Consider the following 18203-nt stretch of genomic DNA (forward strand, 5'->3'; position numbering starts at 1 on the left):
GTCATGGTATGGCATTCCTTCAACAATGAGTACTGTCCCAGAAGTAATGCTTTAAAAACTTTTTTGAAGAAGTCACCAACCAATTATTATAACCAGGTGCTCCGCAGGGCACAGCTTTATACGACCGCAGAGGTCGAACCCTGATCAGTTGGGGCAAGTATGGACAAAACATTCAAGCGTGATACAGCTCTGAATTTGGATTGTGATCAATTTTTTGACATTATATGTGTTTTTTACACAAAACAAATGTCAAGATTTTACAAATCAATTAAAGATTTCTTCTTCAAACTTATTTAAATCTAAAATTAAATAGTTGACACAGCATAGGTTTCTGACACAGAATGAATGTGGTCTAATGAACTTAAAAATTTTGTTTTGCCTTTGAGCAATTCACTATGCTGTTGCATATTAATCCTCTCTAAAAAAATGTTTGAAGAAATTTTCGTTTTATTTATGAAATCTGAAATGAGAAAAATATAACCCCCCTCCCCCATTTTTTTTTCACATCCCCTTTCCCTTTTTCCAAAACTGATATCAATTCAAATTTCTAATGGAGTTTGCAACACTAACTACTCTTTTAAATACATCATAAAATATTAAAATGTAAAATAAAGTGCTTGTTAATCACTGAATGGTAAAGATTGGTTGGTAGTAAAAGTGAATATACATTGTATATTGTATAAAACAATGACTTAAGTTGATTCAACTACTATTCTGAACAAAGAAAGATAACTCCAATTGAAAATTTCTTGCTATTGCACAATATTGTGCAATTGAAAATATTTGCTATTGCACAATACTGTGCAATTGAAGATTTCTTGCTATTGCGCAATACTGTGCAATTGAAAATTTCTTGCTATTGCACAATACTGTGCAATTGAATATTTCTTGCTATTGCTGAATACTGTGCAATTGAAAATTTCTTGCTATTGCACAATACTTAATATAATAATTTTGGATCCTGATTTGAACCAACCTGAAAACTGGGTCCATAATCAAAAATCTAAGTACATGATTATATTCAGCATATCAAAAAAGCCCAAGAATTCATTTTTTGTTAAAATCAAACTTAGTTTAATTTTCGACCCTTTGGACTTTAATGTATACCAATTTGAAAACGGGACCAAAAATTAAGAATCTACATACACAGTTAGATTTGGCATATCAAAGAACCCCAATTATTCAATTTTTGATGAAATCAAACAAAGTTTAATTTTGGACCCCGATTTGGACCAACTTGAAAACTGGACCAATAATCAAAGATCTAAGTACATTTTTATATTCAGCATATCAAAGAACCCCAAGGATTCAATTTTTGTTAAAATCAAACTAAGTTTAATTTTGGACCCTTTGGACCTTAATGTAGACCAATTTGAAAACGGGACCAAAACTTAAGAATCTACATACACAGTTAGCTTCGGCATATCAAAGAACCCCAATTATTCAATTTTTGATGAAATCAAACAAAGTTCAATTTTGGACCCTTTGGGCCCCTTATTCCTAATCTGTTGGGACTGTTACTCCCAAAATCAAACCCAACCTTCCTTTTATGGTCATAAACCTTGTGTTTAAATTTCATAGATTTCTATTTACTTATACTAAAGTTATGGTGCGAAAACCAAGAATAATGCTTATTTGGGCCCCTTTTTGGCCCCTAATTCCTAAACTGTTGGGACCTCAACTCCCAAAATCGATCCCAACCTTCCTTTTGTGGTCATAAACCTTGTGTTTACATTTCATTGATTTCTATTTACTTATACTAAAGTTATTGTGTGAAAACCAAGAACAATGCTTATTTGGGCCCTTTTTTGGCCCCTAATTCCTAAACTGTTGGAACCAAACATCCCAAAATCAATCCCAACCTTCCTTTTGTGGTCATAAACCTTGTGTCAAAATTTCATAGATTTCTATTTACTTAAACTAAAGTTATAGTGCGAAAACCAAGAAAATGCTTATTTGGGCCCTTTTTGGCCCCTAATTCCTAAAATATTGAGACCAAAACTCCCAAAATCAATCCCAACCTTCCTTTTGTGGCCATAAACCTTGTGTTAAAATTTTATTGATTTCTATTATTTTTTACTAAAGTTAGAGTGCGAAAACTAAAAGTATTCGGACGACGACGACGACGCCAACATCATACCAATAAACGACCCAAAAATTTTCAATTTTTGCGGTCGTATAAAAAAATTTTCAATTTTTGCGGTCGTATAAAAATGACATCATTTGCCAGATAGAAGGTATACACCCGTATACATGCACTCAAGTTCAAGTATTTTTAGGATCATCATTTGGCTCTGTAATCTTGAAATATTTGATGTTCTGAGTAAGTATGTTATCTACATTGAATTCTCAAGAGAAGGTGACCAACTTATTAGATTTCAACTTCTTGAAATATTTTGTGCACTATGTAATCTATCGTTACCCTTTGCTCGAAATGTCTTGGAAATGACAATGCCTAAATTTTTGTCATAATAGTGATGGAAGTTACATGACAGATATAACTAACTACCATATCTCAGAACAAGAGAATTGAAGACAAGAATGGACAGACAGGCAAGGAGAAATACACATATTTTATGTACTTGGCCTAACTTACTAGTATTCAGCATGAATGCAATCCAAGCATCTCAGAAATATTACTTTGCACTAAAAGAAAGAATATAATATTTTTTAATTCTTTAATACCTTGTTTCAATTAGATCAGTTTTTCTTATTAACAATTTTCCTAAAATTAGTAAATTATCTGTGCATAATTTAAAGACTCTGAAGAATGCAGTTTAGTTGAAAAATAGTCCTAGTTGTTTTACAGAAAACTATCTTTCAGTTAACTTTATATATCAATGGATAATAATTTAATATACAAATTATGTTCCACAGTGATAACCATATTGGACAATGGACAAGTCTTGACATTGAATGGAATTGAAAGAACAACAAAATCAACATTTCTGCCAACATAAGCACAAAAAGCGGACATTGCAATTGTCTTTTAATCTAAAGGAGTTTTGTTTAAAACATTCATTTTAATACATTGTAATAGTTGCAAATTGGATATTTTGCAGGATATTCAAACAAAGTTCTAAAAGAGGCCTACCATTGGAGTCATTTCACCAGTTAAAATGATCCCAAAAAACTTTTTATAATATCAATATCTATAAAGTGCCTAATTTCTATAAAACTTCTAGTTAATACTGCTACAATATTATCCAGACTTGAATTAACAATATATAATAGTAGTATTGTCATTAGTTTTAAGATTGGGAAAAATATCAATTTTACTTGAGATGTGTTAAAAAAACTGCAAAACTTATGGAAATATTAATTCAAATAACTTAGTCAGACAAAAGTTTCCACATTGGCAGCTGACAAAAGCTAAGTTTGAATATGTTATACAAGAGAGCCGAAAGATAACAAAGGGATAGTCAAACTCATAAATCTAAAACAAACTAACAACGCCATGGCTTAAAATGAAAAAAGACAAACAAACAACAGAACACATGACACAACATGGAAAACTAAAGAATAAACAACACGAACCCCACCAAAAACTAGGGGTGATCTCAGGTGCTTCGGAAGGGTAAACAAAATAGCAGTTGAATGATATGATTCTTAAACATATTACATATTTGTTTTTCGTTCTTTTTTTACATAAATAAGGCCGTTAGTTTTCTCGTTTGAATTGTTTTACATTGTCTTGTCGGGGCCTTTTATAGCTGACTATGCGGTATGGGCTTTGCTCATTGTTGAAGGCCGTACAGTGACCTATAGTTGTTAATGTCTGTGTCATTTTGGTCTTTTGTGGATAGTTGTCTCATTGGCAATAATACCACATCTTCTTTTTTATACTATATACAAAATGTGTAATATCTGTATACTATTTAGTGGAAGTAATCCAAGAATTTCATAGGTTAATAATTATGCATATATACAATACAGAGTAAATAGAGGCATCACATCTATGTCTACAGATAAAGTCATTTCAAGTTTGTTCTGTGTAATTGAAAGCAATATTACATGCAGTATAACTGAGTTATTTTTTATTTGTCAACTGTTATTTACTAATTTAACTCGGTGAAGTGTTGTTTATAGACTAATGTTTACTTTGAATTGACGTAAGTATTTATCATTTGTGGTTTTTCCTTACACATTTATATTTCATACAAAAATCAAAACATGTTTTTATTTTCATGGAATTATAAATTGTAGGGTCAATATTCTGATTAATTTTAATTAAAAGGGTACTACTAAATGCAGAACATTCACAGAATTGTTTGGTTATAATTTTCTTATGGTGTTAACACAATTACAGTCAGGTGCTTCTCTCGACCTGTTAGAAATATAACCCGCACCCTGTGCTCAGTGGGATGTTGATCTTTAACTCTGGTAGAGATGTGGCGTAGCATGGCATGCTTAGTCCTAGGTTCAAACACCCCCTGGTACAGTGGTAATCCTGGAAGTCAAAAAGTCAAACCATGCTCTCCAGTTACAAATGCCACCCCGAGGGCAGATCCAGCCATTTTAAAAAGGGGGGTACCCAACCCAGGACAAAGGGGGGTTCCAACTATATGTACCCATTCAAATGCATTGATCGTCCAAAAAAAAGGGTGGTTCCAACCCCCGGAACCCTCCCATTGGATCCGCCAATGCCACGCCCACCCCCAGGGTTTTGATGTTGGATATCATCATTATGTTATTATGAACTTTGAGATGGTTGAAGTGTAGGCCCTCCATTAGCTGTGAAACCAGAGTACTCCATAAATAGCTCAGTTGGTCAAGAAGTGGCCAGGATTCCCAGAGGTAATTATGGGAGTCAAATCATTTTACAAAAGTAAGTATCATGTGTATCTTATATTCTACTGTTACATAGAGAAACTGGTGCTTACGGATAATTGGTTGTTTCTGTTATTCTACTCACAACTTTTGTATGAATAGGGACATCTGTGTGCTGTTGAATATTATATGTTGCCCTCTTCAGCTAGAAGTCTTTTTGAGTTGTTCACTTGTTGAGTTATTGTCATAAATATCTCCAGATATCTCTAACAGGAAATTTATTGTATATTTCAACAAAACAAATCCAAAATAATCATATTCATGTGTATTTACACCAAGAGGAAGCTAAACCTATGGGGAAACAAAATTATTACTAATAAAAACAAAAAACTTCAAACAATTATACACCATGAGGGAAGAACCCAATTAATATACACACAAAATATAACAGATAAACAGACGTCATTTATTTTTTGTTTCAATTTTCATATATAGTTCACTTGATTCATGGGGATCTAGAGGGGCCTGGGCCTGCCCCCTTTTGTGGGAGAAATTTGGTTGTTTATATTGGAAATAACTGAAGCATAACTGGAGCACCCATCACTTCCCCCTCCTTTTGACCAGTCAGCAGTCCCCCTTATAAAAAGTTCAGGATCCGCACATAGGGTGTAAATTTTAGTACATCTAAAGCTTTGATATATGTTAGATAGTTCACTGCCATTCTCTATTTGGAATTACCAGACACTCCTTTCCAAATTGTTTATAACATTATATTGATTGACTTTCAAACTGTAATAGATCTGAATTACAAAATGGCACATAAATAGTATTGAATCTTAATAATAACCAGATTTATAAGTTAAAACGGCTTCTCTTTTTTGAGATATAAATGTCCTTGAAAATCATCTCCCTTCAAACCTACCTGCGATATTCTTTCATTTCACAAAATAATCGATCGATAAGACAAGAATTTATTGAAAAGATTACGTAACTGTAAATACTCTTTTGCTATTTAAAGTTTCAACTGGTTTTTCTGTACTTGAAGTTCAAAAAAGGTTTTAAATTTAATCATTGTTTAAACCTCTTAACCCTTACCGTGTGGGTTCCGTCTTTTGTAGAGTTTGACATCATTGTTGTCAGGTCATATCCCTTCTTTTGGAATAATAAATAACGTTTGGACTGATTACTGAACACGAAACTATCTAAACAACATCACTGTTTAGTTTACTTTTTGTTAATAAATTTGAACAAAAACAGAATACACAAACATTTTTTTTCAAATGTTCATCTTTAAGTTTAAGCTGTATGTTCAATTGGTACTTGAATCTACAAAAGGATCAAATTGTAAAAAAAGTAGTTGAGAATTCCTTACCTAGTTTTAGAAAAAAAATATAGAATGTGTAAAATTTGTTGATCTTCCTGAATTGTGATTTGCCGTCACCAACAATCAGGAAATGATAATTTCCCACTTCAAAATATCTCAAACATGACTTCCTATTTGATACCTCAGAGTATTAAATTCCACTTCAATTAAATTTTCTTTGATGATATATATATGTTTATTTTTTATCTTAAAAAGGTTTTTCAGAATTAGTTAATTATATCTTTAAAGTTTATGTATAAAACAATCACCAAAAGACAACTAGGGTGCAAAAGTATAACAAAACTACTGAACTCCAGGGTACATTCAAATAGGTCTAAGTCCATAAAAGCTGACAAAATCAAATGTTAAAACAAAATCAAATGTGAAGACTTTATCAACCAATAGAACAAATGGTATACAACTCATATTCCTGACTAGGTACTGGCATGTTCCAACGAAACATGCAGTCTTCATACCAGCAATAGACAAATTCAGTATATTTTACTGTTATATCTCGAGACATAGGTATTCCATTTCCAGCATTTCCAGCATTGAAGACTTTGTTACTGTACATTTTGCCTGGAAGATATGTAAAATGGACAAAGAGTTTGCTACCATTACTAATTGGATTTAGAAATGAAAATAAAATTTGTGTCAATGGTGGACTATAATCTTCCAGAAATTTTTTTATTTTCTCTAGAGTACATGTATTTCAAATCACCATGGCTAACATCCTCAATAGCATTCAGTCTTCATGCTTAGCCACACAGTCGGAAACCCGGTTGAAATAGAACAAAAGAATCGAAGATCTTTGTTAGAGAAGGCGAGAAATGTTTACTGTAATGTTTACTATAGTGACAAAAATTTTTAAAAGTTAATAGAAACAAACAAAATTACAACTTTCTTCTCAATTACAAAGTGTTTTATTTTAAAAACACCATTTGCATAAGTTTTCAATTTATTTAGTACATAGTTAAGCAGAACAACTAGATATCATTGAGATGGGAGCCATCTCTGTGGGCCCCGCTGTGAATAATGTGCATTAAAAAATTGTATCTTTACCATAGGACATGGGTTTGTCAACTGAAATCAAAGTTTTTGACCTTGACCTTTGACCTAGGAAGTTGTAAATAAATTATGACACACCCTTTGGTGTTGGTTTATAAACATGTCAAGTATAAACTTTAAAATGATAACGGTTCTCAAGATATAGAGCGGACACGATTTTTACCGTAGGACATGGGGTTGTCAACTGAAACCAAAGTTTTTAACCTTGACCTTTGACCTAGGAAGTTGCACATAAATTATGACACACCCTTTGGTGTTGGTTTATATACATGTCAAGTATAAACATTGAAATGATAACGGTTCTCAAGATATAGAGCGGACACGATCTTTACCATAGGACATGGGGTTGTCAACTGAAACCAAAGTTTTTGACCTTGACCTTTGACCTAGGAAGTTGCACATAAATTATGACACACCCTTTGGTGTTGGTTTATATACATGTCAAGTATAAACTTTGAAATGATAATGGTTCTCAAGATATAGAGCGGACACAATCTTTACCATAGGACATAGGGTTGTCAACTGAAACCAAAGTTTTTGACCTTGAACTTTGCCCTAGGCAGTCGTTCATAAATTATGACACACCCTCTGGTGTTGGTTCATATACATGTCAAGTATAAACTTTCAAATCATAACGGTTCTCAAGATATAGAGCGGACACGATCTTCACCACAGGACACAGGGTTGTCAACTGAAACCAAAGTATTTGACCTTGACCTTTGACCTAGGAAGTTGTACATACATCATGACACGCCCTCTGGTGGTGGTTAATAAACATGTAAAGTATAAAGTATGAAATCATAATGGTTCTCTAGATATGGAGCGGACACAAAGTGTTACGGACGGACAGACGGACGGACAGACTGATCACTATAGTGGACCCGCCTTTGGCGGAGCCCTAATTAGATATCAAGTCAACGACATGGGTATCTTTCAACTTGGATGTAGAAAATGCATAACCTCCGATCTAAAAAAAAAAGTTACCACGGACGGAAAACATATCAATCTATTAGCTCAGTAATTTTCGTGTCTGCCCTTCCATTGTGTGATTCAAGAAAAAAAATCCAAAAAATGGGTAACAATTGTATCGAAAAAAGAAAATCAAGTGCACATTTTTATGTTTGGGCGTGTTTGAGTTGAATATTTTGTCGATATCGTACAAAGCAAGAATATTTCATACATCGTCTCGATTCAGATTAGTATCATTTTTATATATCAAAGCTACAGGTTGACTTTATAACATAAAAAAATCACAGTACTAAAAGATGAAATATATGGGTCAAGTGAAATACCTATCTAATGAATCACAAAAACAGAGTAGGTGTGTTTGAATAGTAATTTTTTTACTGAAAGTACTTGACGACAGTCTTTCAAGTTGGATGATGAAAATGCATATCTTGGAAAAATTATAATTTTGTGTGTGTGATAACTAGGATTTTTTTAAATGTTTATGAATTTTTCGAAAATTCCCCCTGACAACCGATCAGACACTAGTTTTAAGTTGAATCAATGCAGACAAGATCATTAACTGATGCTTATTAGCTAGTTGATACATTTGTCTTTTAAAATACAACTGACATATAAGGACCATAATGGTGCAATGTGGATAAATTTATCGGTTTTCAAGAGCAAAATTGGTAGCGCGTCATCCCTACAATGGCTTCCATTTCTACGATTGTGAAAATGAACTGGCGTAATGGGGAGATATTTTTGACGAAGTAGAATCCTGACTGCACATGCCAATGAGCTCAGGCTTGAAGAACAAGTAAAAATTCTACTTTTGGATAATCAAAAGGAATTTTCTCAAAATTTATTATCAAGCCTGCGGCTGTACACAGAAAGACATAGAAGTTTTCTTATGCTTTATCTGTGCTGTTGTCTTGTTCAACAAAGTCTTAACCAAATATTCCCCATTCCCTTGTTCTTGTTTTATATAATGAAATGAATCTAGTGCTTTAAACCTGCTGCAATTGTTTGCACCTGTCGTAAGTCAGGAATCTGATGTTCAGTAGTTGTCACAGTTGTTGATGTGGTTCATAAGTGTTTCTCGTTTCATGTTGTTTTATATAGATTAGACTATTGGTTTTCCAGTTTAAATGGTTTAACACTAATAATTTTGCGGGCCCTTTTATAATTATATAAGCTTGCTGTTCAGTGTAAGCCAAGAAGACCATACTTTGACCAATAATGGTTTACTTTTATAAATTGTGATTTATTTTATAAAACATTAGAAGAAAAGTAAACACTTTTTCATTTTGTGAATTTCTCTTACCCTGATTATCTCAGTATTATATATACATCCCAACTTGAACTTTATCTCCAACTGTGTTAAACTGTTTATTCATGGGTAGGCAATCCAAGTATAGAATCATTAAACTATCATAATATATTCTGTGATATATCTATCATATTGTTATTATCTACATCAGTGACATATAACCCAGCAAACACCCTGTGGAGCAATAATTTTCCAATACACCTTTCCTACATGTGAATCATCTTTTTCAGGTCACCTTTACACCTTACCAAACCAAAAACAGTTTAACCACATATATTCCATACAAGGACAAGGATGTTAATAGTTTATCAATTTTTTACCTTGTGTTTTGGGGCTGGGAGCTATTTACTATATCAGTACTCAATAATTTATACTAACACTTACTACATTCCAGAGTATAATGAACCAGACACTGTGCTTTTTGTAATTACTACATCGGTGTAGGGTGTAATATAAAGGTATATCAGTCTGGGGTGTAATATAAAGGTATATCAGTCTGGGGTGTAATATAAAGGTATATAAGTCTGGGTGTAATATAAAGGTATATAAGTCTGGGTGTAATATAAAGGTATATCAGTCTGGGGTGTAATATAAAGGTATATCAGTCTGGGGTGTAATATAAAGGTATATCAGTCTGGGGTGTAATATAAAGGTATATCAGTCTGGGGTGTAATATAAAGGTATATCAGTCTGGGGTGTAATATTATCAGATTATTACATGGCATTTTTCATATCGCATGCATTATCAGCCCTAGGTTCAATATCAGCCCATGAGCCGCATGGCTCGAGGGCTGATATTGACCGAGGGCTGATAATACATGCGATATGAAAAATGACATGTTATGATCTTTTTATCATATGCTTCAACAGTAGAGAAAAATAACAGATTCATATATTGATCCTTTTACGTGGTTCCCGAAGTTTAAAGAGTAAAAAAGTTCACGGCCGTCGGGCCAAAAAATTTGATACATTCAATATGAAATCTTTCTATCATATGCCTCAACAGAGAGAGAGAAAAAACATTTTAATATGGACGAATCGACAAAAAATAATTCAACAATATACATAATGATCATTGTTTGGAAAAGTCAACTTTTTAAAGAAACTTTCTAAATTATGTTTCAGAAAAACTTAAAAACTGCATTTATTATCAATTTAATTAAAAACAATCTCTCATCGCTCCCGATGAGAGATCGGTTTTTAATTAGATTGATTTATTATATAATTGTTTGTTTTTTTTTTTTTTTTTTTTTTTTTTTTTATTTTTATTTTTTTATTATTTTAAACAATATATTTAGTTTTCAAATAATTGTTTTGTGCACTACTTTGTAATGTTTTTCACTGAAAACGTAGCATTGAGGTGTATTTTCCGGAATTAGCCGAGTATTACCGGAATGCCATGTGATAACGTTACGGAAAGGCATGTGATAACAATCGAAGCATGTGATAAACTTTTCATATCAGCCCGCTTAGCACCAATTCGAAAAATATGGAATTTACGTCAATTTAATGCTATTATCATACGGTAAAATTTATATGTTATTTAGTTTAAGTATATGATAAAAAGGTATATCAGTCTGGGGTGTAATATAAAGGTATATAAGTCTGGGGTGTAATATAAAGGTATATCAGTCTGGGTGTAATATAAAGGTATATCAGACTGGGGTGTAATATAAAGGTATATCAGTCTGGGTGTAATATAAGGGTATATCAGTCTGGGGTGTAATGTAAAGGTATATCAGTCTGGGGTGTAATATAAAGGTATATCAGTCTGGGTGTAATATAAAGGTATATAAGTCGGGGGTGTAATATAAAGGTATATCAGTCTGGGGTGTAATATAAAGGTATATCAGTCTGGGGTGTAATATAAAGGTATATCAGTCTGGGGTGTAATATAAAGGTATATCAGTCTGGGTGTAATATAAGGGTATATCAGTCTGGAGGTTAAATTAAGGTATGTCAATCTGGGGTATAATATAAAGGTATTAAACAGATTTCCATACTACATACCAACCATGCAAGGGCTGTATAGCCAGTCAAGGTCGCTAAAAACAAACTTCCACATGCATTTCATCAAGTATGCAACTGGAAATTACATCTTGCCCCCCTTAAAAACCTATTTATGCAATGTAAAGAGTTGGTTATATTAAAGTCTATGCATTAACCATACATATAGAGGTGTAAGGGGGATGGTCTCCTCCCCCTTATTAATATAATTAAATTGAAAAAATATCTTTCCTCCTCTTTCATCATACTCCAATCTGCCCCTCAAGAAAACCAAGCAGTTTAAGTTACCACCTCCTTCGTTGCAAAAAGACAAACTCTAAATCCAAAATAAAACAAACAAATAAGAATTGTTAAAAAAATAATATTATTCACCAATATAAATTTCTTCCTGGCTGATAAAATAATTAAATTACAGAAACATGACCAAAAGATAAGTTTTCATGATCATTGTAAGTTTGGTAATATCTTTCAAAGTACAAAACAGTACAAAACAATTATAAAAAAAAAAAAAAAAAATGTAAGAAGATTCTGACTCAGCAATTCTCATGTGTGACTTAAAAAAAAAGATGTCTATTCCTTCATATATGTCTGCTACATCTTATGTTTTGATACCCACCCTTGATGTCTGGGAGACTGTTACTCTATCATAGATCTTAAAAGGTGTTAACTTACCTCAGAAACAGGTAAACATAAGTCAAGCAAAATTATCGATACAACAAAAATATCCAATAATTCCGTAAAATTATAAAATCCTATAAAAGTCCTGTTTAAACAGACAAAGATGGACTCAGACGAGGTTACGGTTCTTTCTAAACAATAATCAATACATGACTAAGTCCTCGGAAGCATTAGATATCGTAGATCAATTGTGCCTTATCTAAACAATGGGCAAGGAGATCCAATCTACTCTTGTTTTTTGTTTAACAACAAAATATCAGCATTATATGGATCGAGAAATATTATCTATCACTTCATAATAATTGATTTAAATTGATCTTAGTAAAACTATTATATTCTTAAATGAAACTTAAAATGATATCTTGAAACCTTGTAATTCACAGACAGTTGTTTAATTTTTAGTTTAAGATTGCTTTGAATGTGATAAAATCATCTTATTTAATTAAGGTGTTTATAACATCACATACTTGATGGAAAATTTAGAAATGCAAAATAGACAAAGAAGACATGCAATGATTTGAAGTTACCAGGAATACAATAGGAAAACAAAAAATATAAAGCAACAGTTACTTTTATTTAAACTAGAACCCCAAGGAGATACAATTTCTGTCATAGATTTAATTTGCCCACAAAATTTAGAATTGACTGTTGAGAAATTAAAAAGAAGTGAAGACTGTATAAAAATTAAAATCTCAGAGCTCATATTCACATTCATACAAAAGGACCATTGATCTGCTGATTGATAGAGAACTATATGTTCCCATTCAAATGCATTGACCATCTAAACAAAGACACTTCACTCCAAAATCAATAGTATTTTCAATGAGCAATGCTCCTTTGTACTAGAGGCATAAATTTTTCACAAATTTTTCAAAATTACAAAAAAACCATGGGTGCGAGGTTGTGGTCCTTGTGAATTTGTAGTAGAAAAACAGGTATATTTTCAAAAACAACCAATTCAAACAAAACAGATTTCTAGATGTCAGTCTATTATTAAATTGATGTTGTAACCTTGAAATTGTCACCAAAGATCCAAAGTTATTTTCATACCTTATTTAATGGTACAGTGACCTTGACCTTTGAAATGCTAACTAAAAAGTCCAAACTATTAGAGTCTTAATCTTTTCAAAATTTTATTCTCCATCTAATGGTGGAGGTTGAAAAATAAGGTCAAAAGCTTGAACACCGAAAACTAAAGCTAATAATTGCATAAATATTTCAATAAATATCAATTCCTATAGTAACTTTGACCTTTTGACCTACTGACCTCAAAATAATAATTATAATACAAATTTATTTGATTTATAAATTCTAAATTTTCTGTAAATAACTACCTCAAATAAATGACTATGCTGAACACTGTCTTTAGAAGGAGTGCAAAAATCATCATTTAAGGGCAATAACTCTTGTAAGGAGTAATATCTGATTAATTTGTTTTTATATGTTAAACATTACCTCCTTGGTTAAACCATGGAAGTTTTATATTGACAGGAACTCCAACAAGCGGACTTCAAACGTTTATAGTGGGATGCCGCAAAATCGTTAAGTATCTGTTAATTAACTCGACATGTCTTTGGATGCATGGGTTCCGATCAAATTTTTGGAACCTCGTGAATGATCGTAATGACGGAACATACCGAAATAACCAGATGTGTACTTAATTGTCAAGGAAATGAATTTACCGACCGCATGTGAATGACAAATATGTCAGTTTTTACGGGTTTTGCTGCTTAAAAACAACTAAAAGAAACGAAAAGAAACGAAATCCCCGCGACTGTTTTCACCTAATAAAAAAACAAAAACAAAAAAACTGAAGAGTAAAAATATTCACAAGCCATAAACATTTCAGTTTAAGTTGCAACCAATTTTAAAATAGTAAGATTTTTATTCATGAGAGAGCCGTTGGCTAGACACGCGTAACTGTTATATACATGTTAGGCTTGAAAATCATAAAACTCTCATGTAAAGTAAAGATCAGTAAACGGAAAAGTTTTTATCAGTAATTATTATCAGGTTTTACTGCTAATTTTGACAAATATTTTAATGAAGTGTTTAATGTAAGAATTTCCAACAAAAATTTAATCCAAAAGTTGGACGAGGGGACGGGGTTAAAGAGCTTTGATCAGAAAAAAATATCAAATATTTTGATTTATTGTTTACTGAAAGTCTAATGGCAAATATTTCATGTAATTATTAACCTCTTTTAGTCTTTAAAACATATTTGATAAATAAGTTAATAACATTTTACGATAGAGAAAACCATAAATATTTGTGTAACACTCGATAAAAGTTTACAATCTTTAACTTAAAATTTGAGTTATCTGGCACCATCTGGCACACTACAAGCGCATCACATTATTTTCTGCAACCACTCTACTTCAGAATAATGTAATTTTCTTAATCGGATATTTCCCGATTTCCAAGTTTCAATGATTAAAACATACTCAACAAAACTAAAAATAAGCTTGCCCTCTTTCCGAATGCAGTTGATTTTCTTATGTCATTCTGTTAAATATGGACCAATTTTTTCGATCTTTTCAGCGTTGTTCTTCATTTATTGAAGGGAAAAAGGTGTTGCTATTCATGTGGCGATTCACAAATAACCACGGGAGTTTCCGTGTTTATTTACATTGGTAGGTAGATAAGACAATCGATATCAAATCACGTGATAAGACCAGCTTCAGTTAAAAGAACAGGCGAAGGTGGCATCACAGATACCCCACAAAGGAGTTATCACGTACTTGACAAACTGAGTCGGAACCTTTTATTTTCTTAAAGAAATCAGTGGGATGGGAATGTGCTAATTTTTCTTTGGAGTTCCTGTCAATATAATACTTCCATGGTTAAACATTACATATTCTAATTTTATCATGACAGAAACAGTTTGATCCATTGTTGATACAAATAGTTTTGTCTTCAGTATCCAGATTTCCAATAAGACTTAAGCTTGGCACTTTTGATAGTGTCAAAATCTCATTTATGTCCCTATTATGAACCATGCACCATATTTTTTTTCATTCAATCTTGAGTAATTTACAGCAGTTTGAACTTTCTCGCCTAGAATCTGTTTATGGTGATTGAATGTGTTTTCTTTGTGTCAATAGATTTGATCGGCTAACACTGTATTTTCTTTAAGTCATTGGATTTGATTGGATAACCTTCAGTGAAAATTTTCAATCTATTTATCTACCTGAATTGATTACAATAAACCAAACACATTTGTATCGACTAAAACACAAAGGAACTGAAGACAAAAATCCTTCTGGACTACTTTTTTGAAAATTAAAATTTAAATAAAACCTATGCTAGATTAGATTGGTTAGAACCAAAAAAAATTGAACCAGATGCTCCGCAGGGCGTAGCTTTATACGACCGCAGAGGTTGAACCCTGAACGGTTGGGGCAAGTATGGACACAACATTCAAGCTGGATTCAGCTCTAAATTTGGATTGTGATTAAATAGTTGACACAGCACAGGTTTCTGACACAGAATGAATGTGTTCTAATGAACTTAAAATTTTTGTTTTCTCTTAGAGCAATTCACTATGCTGTTGAATATTAATCCTCTCAAAAAAATGTTTGAAGAAATTTTCTTTTTTATTTATGAAATTTCAAATGAGAAAAATTGAACCCAATTTTTTTAATCACATCCCCCTTTCCCTTATTCCAAAACTAATCTCAATTAAAATTTCTAATGGAGTTTGCAACAATAACTACTCATTTAAATACATCATAAAATATTAAGATGTAAAAAAACTGCTTGTTATCACTGAATGGTAAAGATTATTTTAATTTATCAGTTGGTAGTAAAAAGTGAATATACATTGTATATTGTATATAACAAAGATTTAAGTTGATTCTGGACAAAGAAAGATAACTCCAATTAAAAAAAAATCTTGCTATTGCACAATATTTTGCAATTAGATATTTCTTGCTTACTATTCTGGACAAAGGAAGATAACTCTAATTAAAAAAAAAATTGCTATTTCACAATATTGTGCAATTAGATATTTCTTGCCATTGCGCAATACTGTGCAATTGAAAAGACTTGCTATTGCACAATACTTAATATAATAATTTTAGATCCTGATTTGGACCAACTTGAAAACTGGGCCCATAATAAAAAATCTAAGTACATTTTTGGATTCAGCATATCAAAGAACCCCAAGATTTCAATTTTTGTTAAAATCAGACTAAGTTTAATTTTGGACCCTTTGGACTTTAGTGTAGACCAATTTGAAAACAGGAGCAAAAATGAAGAATCTAGATACACAGTTAGATTTGGTATATCAAAGAACCCCATTTATTCAATTTTTGATGAAATCAAACAAAGTTTAATTTTGGACCCCGATTTGGACCAACTTGAAAACTGGGCCAATAATCAAGAATCTAAGTACATTTTTAGATTCAGCATATCAAAGAACCTAACTGATTCATTTTTTGTCAAAATCAAACTAAGTTTAATTTTGGACCCTTTGGACCTTAATGTAGACCAATTTGAAAACGGGACCAAAAGTTAAGAATCTACATACACAGTCATGACAGTTAGATTCGGCATATCAAAGAACCCCAATTATTCAATTTTGATGAAATCAAACAAAGTTTAATTTTGGACCCTTTGGGCCCCTTATTATGTTGGGACCAAAACTCCCAAAATCAATACCAACCTTCCTTTTATGGTCATAAACCTTGTGTTTAAATTTCATAGATTTCTATTTACTTATACTAACGTTATGGTGCGAAAACCAAGAAAAATGCTTATTTGGGTCCCTTTTTGGCCCCTAATTCCTAAACTGTTGGGACCTAAACTCCCAAAATCAATACCAACCTTACTTTTGTAGTCATTAACATTGTGTTTAAATTTCATTGATTTCTATTTACTTAAACTAAAGTTATTGTGCGAAAACCAAGAATAATGCTTATTTGGGCCCTTTTTTGGCCCCTAATTCCTAAACTGTTGAAACCAAAACTCCCAAAATCAATCCCAACCGTTCTTTTGTGGTCATAAACCTTGTGTCAAAATTTCATAGATTTCTATTAACTTAAACTAAAGTTATAGTGCGAAAACCAATAAAATGCTTATTTGGGCCCTTTTTGGCCCCTAATTCCTAAAATGTTGGGACCAAAACTCCCAAAATCAATACCAACCTTCCTTTTGTGGTCATAAACCTTGTGTTAAAATTTCATAGATTTCCATTCACTTTTACTAAAGTTAGAGTGCGAAAACTAAAAGTATTCGGACGACGACGACGACGACGACGACGCAGACGACGACGCAGACGACGACGCCAACGTGATAGCAATATACGAGGAAAAATTTTTCAAATTTTGCGGTCGTATAAAAACTAGATGTGTCAAAAAGACATGAATGGCTCCGTCTCCAAAAATTGAAAAATCTGCAATTTCAATAACACAATAATTGTGGACATAAACATGATGATAGTCTCACATATAAAAACCAGGTGCTCCGCAGGGCGCAGTTTTATACGACCGCAGAGGTCGAACCCTGAACAGTTGGGGCAAGTATTGACAAAACATTCAAGCGTGATACAGCTCTGAATTTGGATTGTGATCAAATTTTTGACATTACATGGTTTTTTTTTACACAAAACAAATGTCAAGATTTTACAAATCAATTAAAGATTTCTTCTTCAAACTTTTTAAATCTAAAATTAAATAGTTGACACAGCATAGGTTTCTGACACAGAATGAATGTGGTCTAATGAACTTAAAAGTTGTTTTTTTTGCCTTTGAGCAATTCACTATGCTGTTGAATATTAATCCTCTCAAAAAAATGTTTGAAGAAATTTTCTTTTTATTTATGAAATCTGAAATGAGAAAAATTTAAACCCCCCCCCCCTTTTTTTTCACATCCCCGTTTCCCTTTTTCCAAAACTGATATCAATTCAAATTTCTAATGGAGTTTGCAACAATAACTACTCTTTTAAATACATCATAAAATATTAAAATGTAAAATAAAGTGCTTGTTATCACTGAATGGTAAAGATTGGTTGGTAGTAAAAGTGAATATACATTGTTT

At 32.2% G+C, this 18203-nt stretch overlaps 1 protein-coding gene across 2 annotated transcripts in view; it reads right to left on the reverse strand.

The window, feature by feature from the left end:
- The window catches only part of LOC143056612 (uncharacterized), a 128441-nt gene that overhangs the window by 106431 nt on the left and 3807 nt on the right, over positions 1-18203 (reverse strand). Inside the window, exon 1 of one of the 2 annotated variants that reach the window (XM_076229732.1) lies at positions 12159-12175. The exons of the other annotated variant lie outside the window; for it this stretch is intronic. The gene's annotated coding sequence lies outside the window, so the exon portion shown is untranslated. Of the gene's footprint in view, positions 1-12158; positions 12176-18203 lie in introns of those variants that run through there. 2 annotated transcript variants of the gene reach the window in all.

This window comes from Mytilus galloprovincialis, chromosome 13 (genome assembly GCF_965363235.1).
Source record: "Mytilus galloprovincialis chromosome 13, xbMytGall1.hap1.1, whole genome shotgun sequence".
Lineage (NCBI taxonomy): Eukaryota > Metazoa > Mollusca > Bivalvia > Mytilida > Mytilidae > Mytilus > Mytilus galloprovincialis.